Source organism: Primulina tabacum, chromosome 15, assembly GCF_025594145.1.
Source record: "Primulina tabacum isolate GXHZ01 chromosome 15, ASM2559414v2, whole genome shotgun sequence".
Taxonomy (NCBI): domain Eukaryota; kingdom Viridiplantae; phylum Streptophyta; class Magnoliopsida; order Lamiales; family Gesneriaceae; genus Primulina; species Primulina tabacum.
In genome coordinates this window covers 6284535-6300680 of record NC_134564.1, presented here as the reverse complement: position 1 = coordinate 6300680, position 16146 = coordinate 6284535, and positions in this window count along the sequence as shown.

Here is a 16146-nt window from a genome sequence, read left to right as displayed (position 1 = left end):
GATTCAGTAAGTATTAAAATTTGAGTTTTGGTCTTGTAATTTATGGTATTTTGGCTTTTAGTCTTTTTTTTTTATGGAGTGTTGAACGTATAGCCAGAAATGTTAGCATTTCTCAGTGCGAGTTAGATCAGCAATTTTCGACATCATATCAGCATTTTGGTAGAAAATACCAAAAACCAAACATAACATAATTTATAGAACCAAAACTAAATTCGAATACTAACAAAAAAATCACAAAATTGAAAAAATTATAAGATCATCTTGTTTATTTTCCCGGTCTCATAAGGTATCATTATTCTTCTTAGGTGTATGAGATAATAGTCACATAAAATCTGAAAGAAAAGGGAAGAAGAAAGAAGAATACGACAAGAAGTAAGAAGGTAGAATTAGGACAATAAAAAAGAAGTCGTCGGGCAGCTGGAATAGATTATCCATTAATTAATCAATTAACATTTATGGCATATTCTTAAGAACCACGAAACTAGACTATTTCCCAAATTAAATGAGTCCTCATTTCTTTGCCCAAATAAATAAAAATTGAAATTTTTAAAAGATTACAATATGAGAAATCATAGTGTTTTGAATTATGGAGGTGAGTGCGTCTTTGATTCCACCAATCTAATATTATTTAAAATTCTTTATTATTTATTCTTTGTATGAATCGGTACATCAGAGAGTTATTTTATCTACAATGAAATCGAAGCTTATCGGAGTTTATCCTTAGTTCAGTTGATCAGCTCATATCTTACAAGTTTTTTCAAACACCAAAAAGGGAAAAATTGTTGGAAACTTAATTTCGGTGGTTTGACAAGCAGAAAGATTAAATCTATTAAACTAACCGATCACGTTTTGACGGTTGCCTAACTGAAGATTAATGTGCAGATTATCAAAGACAACTTAAGCCAGCTGAACTGAATCTACAACTGACTGATCAGCTGAAAACAAATCAGTTGATATATTCAGTTATAAGCTTACCAGCGAGTGCCTATCAGCTGATCCTTCAGCTGTACACGTCATCAGTTGAAAAGGACATTCAACCGACAATAGTACAAAGCAGACTGTAACTCGTAGTGGAACGTCGCATTTAAGAGAATACAGTGTACGAATGTCAGAAGAATATTGACGTGACAATCAACGGATACAAAGATTCAAATTATATTTATTGTTACCGTTGCAAGGAAGCCTATAAATAGGCAAGAAGAGCAGTTGAGAAAAAGCCCTGAAAAAACACGATTCATCCATTCTCTCAAGTTTGCTGTTATTCTGCTAGATTTATTACTCTCATTTGAGATTCAAAAAGTTCACACTTATTAGAAATATTTGTAGCATTTGAGGCTACTTTTCGAGCTTACTAGCACAAACCACTGTATTACTTATATCAGTCGTGCTAGATCCAGTCGAAGAACTGCGAAAATTGTTGTTAACTAAGAGTTTCAGTTTTGGCAGTGTTAAGTCCAAACTGAAGTGGGTCTGTACAAGTTTTGTATTGATCAAAGTCTTTTAAGGTATATCCTATCCTTGTGATAAAAGGGGTGACGTAGGAGTTATTCAATCTCCGAACATCAATAAATCCTTGCAATATTATTTCAGTCATTTATTCTATCTTTCAGTCAGTTTATTTCCGCAACTATCTCTAGTTAAACTGATTGTCATCGACTGACAAGATTTCTAAGTTTCAGTTTATCACAAAACTGATACTTCACTTGAAAAGATTACAAAAATAGAAATCGTTTATTCAACCCCCCTTCTAAACACTTTTCTACCTATTAACCCATCCAATCAGGTGGTATTAAAGCAGTTGAATCTTGTCTCAGAATATTCTTACTTACAACTGTTCAATATATCTTCATTCAACAAAATACCTATGTTTTCCAGAGAAGACTTTGATGACTGGAAAATAAGAATGCAGGCTCACTTAGCTGCACAAGATGATGACATGTGGTATGTCATCACTGATAGTCCAATGAAAATATTAAAAGCAATAACTGCAGTTGCCATCACTGACGGTGCACCCCAACGAATAGAACAGCCCGGAGATGAATGGACAACTAAAGACAAAAGAAAAGTAAACTTGGATAATGTGGCCAAGGACATCATATACAAAACGCTGGACAAAGTCACGTTCAGCAAAATCAAAATGTGCAAAACAACCAAAGAGATATGGGAAAAACTTATTCAGCTGTATGAAAGAAATGAACAAACCAAGGAGAATAAGCTGTCAGTTCCTATTCAAAAATTTGATAATATCAAGATGAAAGAAGGAGAGTCTATGCACGAGTATGATGAAAGAGTCAGCTGCATCATTAACGAATTGAATGCACTTGGAAAAGTGTACTCAAATAAAGAAGTGGCACTGAAGGTGGTAAGAGGTCTTCCCAAAGAATGAGATGTCAAGACCATGGCTATGCGTGAATCAAAATATCTTAACAAAGTTGAACTACATGATCTATTTGCTGATCTAATGGCATAAGAGATTGAACCATCTGAACTTTAAATCTATTGCATATCTTAGTAATCATGATCTTGTAATTGGTTTGCCCAAAATGGATTTCTCCAAAGATAGAATTTGTTCAGCATGTCAGTTTGGTAAACAAGTAAGATCTTCTTTTAAAAACAAGGGTTGTAAATCTTCTTCCCGATGCTTAGAACTGTTACATATGGATCTATTTGGTCCTATACCAGTCATGAGTTTAGGGGAAATGAAATACACCTTGGTGGTTGTAGATGACTTTTCAAGATTTATTTGGGTTATATTTCTCAAATCCAAAGACCAAACTGCTGCACAACTGATCAAGCTCTTTAAAAGATTACTAAATGAAAAATCAGTTGGAATTGATAGAATCAGGTCTGATCGAGGAACTGAATTCATCAATCAAATTATTTCAAAATTTTTAGAAAGCACTAGAATTAAGCATGAGCTCTCAGCAGCTAGAACCCTTCAGCAAAATGGTGTAGCTGAGAGAAGAAATCGGACCCTTAAAGAAGCTGCTAGAACAATGCTTGCTGATTATGGTATTTCTCAAATGTTTTGGGCTGAAGCAGTAAACACTGCGTGTTATACTCAGAACAGATCAATGATTAATAAAATTAATGTGAAAACACTATATGAGATCTATCATGGAAGAAAAAGTGTGGTTTCTTATTTCAAGATATTTGGTTGCAGATGTTTTATACTCGATAATGATAAAAATCATTTAAAAGCTTTTGATGCTAAATCTGCAGAGGGAATATTTCTTTAATATTCTTCAGTTAGCAAAGTATATAGAGTCTTCAATAAAAATTCATTAAATGTTGAAGAATCTATCCATGTTGTTTTTGATGAAACTATACTAACTAATAAGCCAACTGATCCAGTTGAGCTAGTTTATAGATTCACAGATATCAGTTTGGAGGATGATAATGAAGAAAAAAACCATATCAATCGAAACATCCTTCAAACACCTGAACCAGAAGTGTTGGATCAACCAGTGGAACATGAAGCTGCTCCTGACAATCAGTTGGTGGAACCTATTGAAAATATTTAGTTACGAACTGATGCAGCAACAACTGAAACTGAAGAAAATACTCAGTTAGAAACAGAAGTAGTTGCTAACTTGGATGCAACAAATGCAGAGTACAGATGGAAAAAATCACATCCTCCTGAATTATTAATAGGAAATCCATCTGATCCGGTAAAAACTCGCAATCAAATTCTTAATTCATTTATTCATTCAGCTTTTGTTTCCCAACTGGAACCAAACAAAATTGATGAAACTCTTGCTGATCCTAACTGGATAAACGCAATGCAAGAAGAGTTAAATCAGTTTACCCATAACAATGTCTGGAACTTAGTTCCAAGACCAATTTCAAAAACTATTATAGGTACAAAATGGGTGTACAGAAACAAACTGAACGAAGATGGTTCAGTTGTGCACAACAAAGCAAGGCTAGTAGCACAAGGATACATGCAAGAAGAAGGAATTGATTACGATGAAACATATGCACCGGTTGCAAGACTAGAGGCAATCAGAATATTCCTTGCCTATGCATCATTCAAGAATTTTAAAGTCTACCAGATGTATGTAAATAGTGAATTCCTGAATGGTCAGTTGCAAGAAGAAGTTTATGTTGAACAACCTCCAGGTTTTATCAATCACTATTTTTCTGATCATGTCTATTATTTGAACAAAGCTTTGTATGGTCTTAAACAAGCTCCAAGAGCTTGGTATGAGGCACTTTCAAAATTTCTAACTGGTCACGATTTTTCTGTTGGATCAGTTGATAAGACATTGTTCAAAATCTAAGAATGATAATATTTTACTTGTTCAAATTTATGTTGATGACATCATATTTGGGTCAACTAACCCCAAATTATGCGAGAAATTTGCTAAGATGATGCATGATAAATTTGAAATGAGCATGATGGGTGAACTAACATTTTTCCTTGGACTGCAAGTGAAGCAATTGGAGACTGGTATTTTTATCAGTCAAACTAAATACACGAAGGAGTTGTTCAAGAAATTTGGCATGGAATCATGCTCAGCTGCAAATACTCCCATAAGTTCATTAGTAAAACTGGACACTGATCAAGGGGGAATATCAGTTGAGACGACACTCTACAGAGATTTCAAAGCTATTCAAATGGCCAACCAAATTCCTGCTCATATGATGAACTCAATAGCGATTGATTTTGGCTCTATCTCCACTGTGAAAGACGAAGGAGTCAAGAATGTCTTTCTGAAACTGGAAACAGCTGGTTTGAAGAAATTTCTGGGATTATCTTCCCAAGAAATTTATGTTAAAGAGGTTCAAGAACTCTACGCCACCGGCTATGTCACTCAAGAAGGCAATATAGCGTCGAATGTAAATGGTCAATTGCTGATCATTGAGAAGGATTTCTTCTGCAATCTTTTCCAACTACCCACTGAGGGGCTAGTCAATCTTTCTGAGGTAAAGGTATCCGATATTGAGGAGATGCAAACTACTCTCTCTGCTGCTGGTCAAAAGATTAAAGTTTCTGATCCGAAGAAGGAACTGAAGCCAGATGTACAACTGTTGGATGATATTGTAGCCAAGGGCCTCTTGGCAAAGGCAGGATCATTTGCTGCCCTCACTCTCGAGAAGTTTCAAGCTATGACTGCAATCAATTTTCAACATTCTGAGAAATATGTTTCAATCATCAAAGCAGTCAAAGGGCTTTGCAGTGCAGCTCAGCCATCTGTTGAAAGTTAAAGGAATGATGACTGATGATTCGGAGAAGTCATCAAAAATAAATATTTTCAATGCCAAGACTGTCCAGCCACCTAAGCAAAAACTGGACATGTCACCTGAGCAGTTCATTCAGGTGAAGAAGGAAATTGGGACGGAAGGAGCTCCCAAATCAGTCAAGAAAGCTCGGAAGGAGGTTCAAAAGAAGACAACCAAGCGCAAGCTGATTGTCAGCGAAACTGATTCTGAGAGGACTCCATCTCCCAAAGTCGTCAAAAAGCCAAGGACCTTGAAGACCAAGCCAATTACTGAATTCGGCACCATCCCAACTGATCGACTAATACAATCAGGAGCTGAACAGCCTATCAAGGCTGTCCCACTAAAGGCTATCCCAACTAAATCCTCAACTAAGGATGTAAAGCCCCAGATTTGACGACTGTACTCACTATATCAAGACGAGTCTTTCCAGCGTGCTTATGTCCTCGCTCACATGCACCCTGGGAAACTTCCCAAGAGGTCACCCATCCCAAAATTGCCCCAAGTCAAGCACGCTTAACTTTGGAGTTCTTATGTGATGAGCTACCGAAAAGAAGATGCACCTTCGTGATATGAGTAGTAACAATCAAATCTTTTAAGCCCTCTTCAACTGTACAGTCCATTACATTGAACAGTCTCGGAATCCCTCTAATTCCGGTATGGGATCAGTTCATTCATGTTCCCTCCACCTAGAAGACTGCCAGGAGCCTCTCATTGTCCGTGCAACCTCATGGCACCGGCGATCACCCCCCGCCCTCTTCGGCCCCGGGCCTCACATGCCCACCAGCTTCCGCTTGGTTCGTCCCCGAACCACACCATACTAAGAGAGGTCGGCTCTGATACCAATTGTAAAGCCCCAGATTTGACGAATGTCCTCACTATATCAAGACGAGTCTTTCCAGCGTGCTTATGTCCTCACTCACACGCACCCTGAGAAACTTCCCAGGAGGTCACCCATCCCAAAATTGCCCCAAGTCAAGCACGCTTAACTTTGGAGTTCTTATGTGATGAACTACCGAAAAGAAGATGCACCTTCCTGATATGAGTAGTAACAATCAAATCTTTTAAGCCCTCTTCAACTGTACAGTCCATTACATTGAACAGTCTCGGAATCCCTCTCATTCCGGTGTGGGATCGGTTCATTCATGTTCCCTCCACCTAGAAGCCTGCCACTAGCTCAATTGGTACCAGGATTGTGTTAAGTACCTATATATCCAAGTGGTCTTAGGTTCGATCCTGGGAAGGCACAAGCTTCAGTGCATGGGCTGAAGAGTTCTATGAGTAACCCGTACGAAGCCTATAGAAAGCCCGTGGGGGAAGAGTTCTATAGATGGGCCAAGGCCCATAGAGCAGAGCCCAAGATCGGGATAGCCTTAGGTCGATCGGGGTAGTGGGCCGTATGGGCGGTTCACTGGGCCTGTAATGGGTCGTTACAATAAAAAAGGCGCCTTTTATTGTAACGACCCATTACAGGCCCAGTGGACCGCCCATACGGCCCACTGCCCCGATCGACCCAAGGCTATCCCGATCTTGGGCTCCCTCAAAGGGGCCTTTTCCCTCACGGGTTTTCCACATGCGTCATTACTCATAGGACTCTCCACACCAGGTTGGTGGAGTGGTACCAAGTCTCTTTGAACTATGTACTTATGCCAGGAGGTCATGGGTTCGAGACTTGTGGAGGTACCATTCCACCAACCTGGTGTGGAGAGTCCTATGAGTAATGACGCATGTGGAAAGCCCGTGAGGGAAAAGGCCCCTTTGAGGGAGCCCAAGATCGGGATAGCCTTGGGTCGATCGAGGCAGTGGGCCGTATGGGCGGTCCACTGGGCCTGTAATGGGTCGTTACAGAGGACCAGTTGCCTCTATCTAAAATCTTACCAAAGAAGAAGGTCACCGAATCTGGTGACAAGAAGAAACTTTCTGGAGTTAAGGCTCCACTGATCACTATTTCTGGGTACTCCTCCCTACCTCCTCCCAGAACTAATGGAGTAGTGATCAGAGAGAAGATCGACGCAACAACAACTGGGTTGAGCATTCCCCATGTCCTAACTGACTTCAAGGGTAAAGGGAAAATGCAGGAAGAACCCAGACCATCTAATGCGATTCAAACGCACATTGATCTCATTTGGCAAGAAATCAATGAATTTGCTGCAAACAACCTCAAGACCTACGATGAGTGGGTGAGATTTAGGACTGAAGTTTTTGCTAAACAGCCTCAGTCGAAGTCTAAACTGAAGAAGTATATTGATTTGGAGGGTGTTGTCCTGAGAGTAGTCAAGGCTTCAACAATCGTTCAGGCTCTGGAACGCAAGACTTATTTCTTCGATCAGTTGAGAGCCAAGAAGCTTCAAAAGATAGTTGCTGAGTTGCGACAGAATTTTGATCCTACAAGTCCAACAGAATTTAACGATACAGCTGTTCACGCTCAATTGGACACGGATCTTCTCTGTTTGCAAATGCAAATAAAAAATTGGGAAATAGATCAAGAACTGATCCTTCCAGCGGCTTCACAAGAGTTATCAAGTTCAGAAGAGCCAGCTGAACCATCAGTTCAAGAGCCATCCAAAGGCTCAGCTGCTGAAGCTACTCTACAGGCAATTGAACCTTCCACTTCAGTTGCTCATCCATCCTCATCTTCAGCACCTCAATCATTCGCTGATGATCCAACGCCATATTCTGAAGCTGAATTATCTCTGGCTAACCTCGAAGAGGTCATCAAATCAGTAAACTCAGATATTTAGCTGGACAATTCAAGATCAGTCGAAGATATGGTGGTAACTAACGAACAAGCTGTTCAAGCTGTCAATATCGTAGAAACAGCTGAGGAGCCCACTTTTGAACAAACTAGAGAACCAATTCAGTCACCAGCTATGACTGAACAAGCAGTTTTGGAACAAACTAAACAGGAAGTCTCGACCAACTGAAGAGGCTCAACTGCATTCAGTCCCAACTAAAGAAATGCAAGCTGAAACGCCAGTTCTACAACCAACTGAAGAACCAGCTGTTGAACCAATCGAAGAACCTTCTAATGCTTCTGCTCTTCTAACTGTCTCGTCTCTTACCCAGGACCCTCCAACTGAAGTTATTTCAGAAATAGCTGTGCATGGAACATAACCAACTGATGGTGCAATGGTTGTATTTCCTCAACCAGAAACGGAATAGATTCCTGAAACTTCTGGAGCCATGTCTCCTAGAATTTCAACCACTGATGCTCTATTTGAAGAATTTCAAACCATTCAGTCAAACCTAGTCAGTATGATGAATGCTATTTCTGCAATACAGGCTACTCAACTCGCACACACTATGAAGCTCAACTCGACCAATGAATTTACTACGAACAGATTGAATCTACTCAATCAAACTGTGGCTTCGCTATACCTCCAGATGGAAGAAATAAAGAAAGACAGACTGTCGACTGAATCTCATTTCCAAACTCAGGCTTTAGTCGGCAGACGTTTTGATTTTCCGGAGAGTAAAGTCACTAAGAAAATAGATATACTGCAGACTATTGTGTTGAATGCCGTATCAGATATTGCAGTAGATGTTCGTATATTAACAAAGAAAGTGGATGTGCTTGACAAAAAAGGGGAAATTATTCGAGAGACAGAAGAAGACAAAGGGAAAAAGAAAATATGAAGATCAACTGACTGATCAGTTGAAGATCTGAAAATTCTTTATTATTTATTCTTTATACGAATCTGTACATCAGAGAGTTATTTTATCTACAATGAAATCGAACCTTATCGGAGTTTATCCTTAGTTCAATTGATCAGCTCATATATTACAAGTTTTGTCAAACACCAAAAAGGGGAAATTGTTGGAAACTTAATTTCGGTGGTTTGACAAACTAAAAGATTAAATCTATTAAACTAACCGATTACGTATTGACGATTGCCTAACTAAAGATTAATGTGCAGATTATCAAAGACAACTTAAGCCAACTGAACTGAATCTACAACTGACTGATCAGCTGAAAACAGATCAGTTGATATATTCAGTTATAAGCTTACCAGCGAGTGCCTATCAGCTGATCCTTCAGCTGTACACGTCATCAGTTGAAAAGAACATTAAATCGACAATAGTACAAAGTAGACTTTAACTCGTAGTGGAACGCCGCATTTAAGAGAATACAGTGTACGAATGTCAGAAGAATATTGACGTGGCACTCAACGGATACAAAGATTCAAATTATATTTATTGTTACCGTTGGAAGGAAGCCTATAAATAGGCAAGAAGAGCAGTTGAGAAAAAGCCCTGAAAAAACACGATTCATCCATTCTCTCAAGCTTGTTGTTATTCTGCTAGATTTATTATTCTCATTTGAGATTCAAAAAGCTCACATTTATTAGAAATATTTGTAGCATTTGAGGCTTTTTTCGAGCTTACTAGCACAAACCACTGTATTAATTATATCAGTCGTGCTAGATCCAGTCGAAGAACTGTGAAAATTGTTGTTAACTAAAAGTTTCAGTTTTGGCAGTGTTAAGTCCAAACTGAAGTGGGTCTGTTCAAGTTTTGTATTGATCAAAGTCTTTTAGTGCATATCATATCCTTGTGATAGAAGGGGTGACGTAGGAGTTATTCAATCTCCGAACATCCATAAATCCTTGCATTATTATTTCAGTTATTTATTCTATCTTTCGGTCAATTTATTTCCGCAACTATCTTTAGTTAAAGTGATTGTCATCGACTGACAAGATTCATAAGTTTCAGTTTATCAAAAACTGATACTTCACTCGAAAAGATTACAAAAATCGAAACCGTTTATTCAACCCCCCCTTCTAAACACTTTTCTACCTATTAACCGATCCTATCAATAATTTTTGACGAAAGTGAAGAATTAAGTTTGCCAACAACTTAACATTCATTGCAACGTTAGATAAAGACGTGTGATCCCGTCCCGTAATAAAACCAGTTGTTGCTGGTACCTTCTTCTCAGTTCCTTCTTCGACATCTAAACCATAAAATATTTTCAGGAACAGGAAATTTTCTTTTTTTGAAGGTACTCCCGGAAAACTTGGAAAACAACATCATAGGAACGTTGCCAGGGCTTTACATAGGACATCCGTTTATAATTATGTCACTATATATGCAAATCTTGGGCGTTAGATAGAACTAAACGTACATCAAGCGAGTTCTCGATCGAGTAAATAATTAGGCACAACCGCATCTTTTTCTTGAATCTAGCTGAAGCCTCGGTCAATGTCCATTAATTCTTTTGCTTAAAGGATGTGATATTGCTTCTCAACCTCGCAATTACAGGTTACTCGCGGGGGTCTAAAAATGGGTAAATGAACAACTTAGCAATTACATCCCATGCAGTAATAGACCGAGCTGATAAATCGGTTTAGTTTCAAATTCCAAATCTAGTTCAATTTAGATTCAAACATGCTATTTCTTTGTGCCTTACGTACGTAGATTTCTCAAAACGTTCGAAATTACGTCGAGTATAAAGTAAAAATATACTGTTGCAAATATAAAACATAGCAGCATATTAAAATGTCGTCCAGAATTCACCAGCCCCAAACTCGGTTGCTGGTCTTCAATTTCATCCTCTTTTATATAGGAAGAGATCATTATGAGGGAAGTGCTATGTGTTGGATCAATTTTATTTATATGAGCTCATATGTGAATAACTATGCGTTGCGAGTTGTCTATTAAGTTAAGTCAGATAAATTAAACTGATCGATTAAAATTTTGTCTATTAGGGGTTAATATATCTAATAGGTTGTGGATATTTAATGTGTAGAGACATAAGTTAATTTATTTTTTTTATGATGAATTAAAACATAAATATCAAAAATTAATAATAGACATTATGTACATATGGGTCATCGTCCTCCGATCACGCACAATCACATTTATATTCTCTCCCCAATCAAGAAAATAGTTTAGATAAGAAAAGTAAAGGAGTAAAAGAGCGCGTAGATCTGGAAGATCTATATACGTTCTAAAGAATTCAGGAGCATGGCTTCAGGTATGCTTCCATTTAATTTTTCAGTTTAGCATGATGGATACTGTGGTTTATGTGGATTTTCTCCAATAAGTGGTATCAGAACCACTCATGCTTGAATAAACGAGATTTGTTTAAATTTCTAAATATTATTTGGATATGACTTCAGATCTGAAAAATATTTTGGTTGAAATTTTTGATACAGGTTTGATAATTTCGTATTACAATTCATTTTTTTAAAAAAAATTTCTTCTGAAATTCAAAACTACAAGGTCGAAGCACAGTTTCTACAACGTTTCAGCGTTTAAAAGGCGGTGATTCGTGCAGAAAATTTTTTTTCAGGATACCGGGACAACGCCGAGCGCGTGGGGATGCCCATACTGGGCGCGCCCACTCTCCACAGTCTATTCGAGCAAGCGCAAGCGCGCGGTGGAGCCCAGGGCTGCCGGGTAGAGAAAAAGGGGCTCCCTCATGCGCCCAGGACTGTCCTGGTCTGGCCCAGGGGCACGACTTTGAGGCGCCCCCGCGCGCGGCGTACAAAATTTCCCGACTTTTTTTTAACGGTACAAGTTTATTTGGTTTAAAGTTAAGTTTTCAATCATTCAAATAGTGATAATGTTATATGTATCTTAAAATAGATTTATTGAAATAAAATGTCACCAAAACCACTTTTTTCTAGATTAATTTTATTTAAAATACAGAAGGATTTTATTATATGTAATCTACTTCAGCAATTTCAATTTGATCAAAACCCAGAAATTTGATATTTAAGACTTGTGGAGTTGGACGGTTTTTTGGTTAAATAAATTAGGTTGTGTTTTGAATAATGAATTTGAAAAGTTTGAATTTAAAATTTTGGTTTTAAATTCCTTGACTTATTTGTATGTATTCAAATGAATTTAAAACCACACGCGATGAATAATTATTGTGATGAATTTCAAATATGTAAAATACTCTAATATGATTACTAATATCTCGATTATGCAAGATCTTCGATTATGACATCCACGATATCATATCACTTTCCCTTGGATGTTATCTTAAGATTAACGTGCCTTATTAAAACTTGACTAAAAAAATTAATGGAACAAAAACATAGTGAAAAAAAGTACTGCATCCTTTTATATTTATGAACCCTAATTATAAAATCTGTCATGTAAAACCATGTAGGGAAAAAATATAGACAAAGAAAAAAAATTAGGGTGAAAAAGCTCTTTGTAAAATAATCTCTCAAAAGTTGGTGTAGATAACAAGTTTGTGAAAAAATTGTTGCCAATCACTTTTGTGAAATGCATAGTTTGTTCAACTTGTGCTTTACATCATGCTAAAGTCTTCAAGTTTGAGAAGTCTTGTACCTCGATAGTTCAATTTATGTGATATCATAAGTGCTTCAATTGCACTTAGATTTGATATTTTAGGAAGACTTTTTTTCCCTTCTTCTTCAAGTGGACGGAAGTAATCTTTTCAATTCTTTTATCTCAAAAAATTATATTCACAAACTTGAGAGTGACTGTTTCTGATATAATTTTGTCACTTTGCAACCTAGTCTTGGAAAGATCAACTCACAAGTTGTTATAGGAGTCAATTCTAACTCATTATAAATCATTTTAAGCTCTTGTTTTTAATTCATGTGTGACAATGGTATCACACATCACCTTTATATTAATTATATTTGATACATGTCTTACTTATCAAGCACAAAAATGATAGCATGTAAGGGAAGTTACTACCACGTGCATTAATAGATAGAGGTAAATGCAGAATGAATCAATTAAAATTGTCAAAAATTGAAAGATAAATAACTAAGACCTAATTTTGATAACATAGATGACGAAAATCATTAATAAACAAAAAATCATAACTAAATTATAATTATTCCTTTTAAAATTTATATATGATAATTATATTACAAAAAGTTTTGGCTTAATTTACTTAGGTTTTTTACATTAGGACATCGTATTCTCGCATCCAGGACGCAGCGAAAGTTTAAAAATTTTGTTCTTGAGCGTCGTGTGTTAAAAAACCATTCATAGGGTGTTTAGAATTATACCTTTGCATTCTTAATGCTTGGACTCCAAACTATTCCGATGTTTAAGCGGAGATAGCCTTTCTTCTAAATTCCTACGAACGGCTCTTCAAATTTGATTGCCTAATTAGGTCCACGATCAAAAACTGTTTTCCTCACTTGGATTGCACTAGAAATCACAAACGATTTGTGCGTTGAGACTAAAATCTCCGAATTTCCAAAATCCGGAGACGAAACGGTGCGACGATGGAAGACACAAAAGTGGCCGAAATTTTTCATACTCAATTTTTAAGAGATGGCCGAGAGATCCATCCTTTTAAAAATAATGGTTTTTGGCTAATTAATTCTTAATCAATCATTAAGCAATATTATATATTCTTAATCCATAATTAAGAAAATCTAAGTTGCTTTTATTGCCAAAATTTCTTCGAATTTTCCTTGTGAAGTGGCCGTGGGTTATTTTTTGGAATTGGGAAGATTTTTTTTTATTTTGTGCAAGAAAACATCCACCTCGCATTAAACCCCTTTATGTTGTATATATAGAGTGAGACTTCTAATCTAATTAGGAGTCTCTTTCCTACAAAAACTCTAATAATTTCATTATATTTAAACTCACATATAATTAATATATAATGTATTTATTAACCTTTAATAATACATGATATAATAATATCATATACACATATTTTATATCACCATATAAATATATACATGTATATGTATATTAAATTAAATAACAATTATTTAATTTATAAACTAACTCCTTAGTTAATTTAATCATAGACTCTTCTAGAATATTTATGGGAATTTTTGCATGTTAGTAGTCACCACTACTAGCACAATCATTTAATTATTAAATTCCAAATTCACTAAAAATGATTCCGAACTCATCATAACCCCGATCGACGATCCGAGAGCGCCGATGTATCAAAGATACAAGTCTTGTTCATATAATGAAAATCGAAAATTTCGAAGATCAAAATTTTCATTTACCAAATTTAGAACTTACCATATATGGCAGTTACCATATTTGGCAGCTGCCAGTTTTAGTGAACTCCTTCACAAAATAGGCAGTTCCACTCTCCTTCCTTATTTAGCAATCATTCTAACTTCCACTTCTTCCATCCTACGGAATCGGCTCATAAACTCCTTTATAAGCTTCCTGTTTGATCTTCATCAAACTATAGTCGTCAAATCCCAACTCCTTGAAATTTGACTATCTCAACGGGAACACAGAATCCGATACTTGTGTGACCCTCAATGGTTCAGGGATACAACTAGCCGTGGGTTCACATCTCCATGTGATTCAGAATAATATTTATTCTTATTCAGTTTTACCCTAGTTAATCCCATTCTTTTCATCAACTCCTTGATCAAGAATGTCAGAACTCATTTCTGATTGCATCCATCAGATCATGGTAAGAGCATCTAGTAGCATCGCTCCATGATCCCCTAGGTATCACTGATAGTTCCTGCAAGAACCTTTAGTCATGGTTAGCATATAGTACGGTCCCTTCAACACATATATCCCGATCAAATATGCAACTATTGGTATATCTAGAGTTGTATATGAATTCGATAACGATGCGATTTATCTTTGAGTACTAACAGTGGCATGATATGTGCAACTAGGAAACACCTTTCCCTAAAGCACATTTCTTGCTCTGGCCAGAGACTCCTTGCACTATTAACTCATCAGATCACATAGGATATCTACACCCGTAGGCGAACGGTGAATCCCCGACTAGAATGCATTTGCTCCTACGTATTTCGAAACTACATCCAACCTCGCCACCTGATGACCCTCGATGGATTCGGTAAACGGATCAAAGTGCATGCTAGTACGTATAGCCCCTACATTGTACAACTATAACTGCGGACTATTTCACTCGATAAGTGAGAACCAGTTGGACAGTCCGAGGAAGGGTTCTTCAATGCATCATCATATGATCACCCATCTGTGTGAATGGACATCTCCATGTCCTTGCCAATGAAACATGTCATTTACGTCACAGATGCTAGTCTCAAGTTCGAGCGACCTTTATCCTTGTTTTAGACGGATGAATAGACTAGGAAAGTTGTTTAGAATATACGGTACACTTCCTAATGAGTTTCATGATCTTACGTTGCGACGCAGACCTCATGATACCTATTGTATATTCAAGAACTTTATCTATGCAGCTTGCATGTGTATACAGATAAAGTATAATGTCATAATCGAATAAAATCATAAAATATTATTAAAATAAAGATTGTTTTACATCAGAGTCAATAAAACCAGAGCCACAAGTTGGCTTGCCGGGCACCTACTCTAACAATCTCTCACTTGCCCTATAGCCAACTACCCATAGATCTTAGACCCATTGCTTCGCGATACTTCTCAAACAATGGTCCTGGCAGGGGTTTCATCAGTGGATCAACAACGTTATCTGCGGAGGCGACTCTCTCTACCGAAATGTCTCCTCTCCCCACAATATCTCGGATTATGTGGAACTTCCTCGGTATATGTTTGGATCGTTGATGAGACCTCGGTTCCTTCGCTTGCGCAACGGCACTGGAGTTGTCACAATAGACCGGAACTGGATCAACTGTTTGAAGAATGACACCCAAATCTTGGACGAAATTCCTCATCCAAACACCCTCTTTTGCAGTAGCCGATGCAGCTATTTATTCGACCTCGGGTTGAATCCGCTATGGAGTCCTGCTTGGAACTCTTCCAAGAGACAACACCACCATTGAGCTTGAATACAAATTCAGAGGTTGGCTTCGAATCATCCACATTTGATTGGAAGCTAGAATCAGTGTAGCCTTCCAATTTTGGTTCTCCACTCCCGTATACCTAGAACAAATTCTTAGTTCTTCTCAAGTACTTAAGAATGTCCTTCACTGCTTTCCAATGCAGTGGACCGGGATTCAACTGATATCGACTTGCACCACTCAGTGC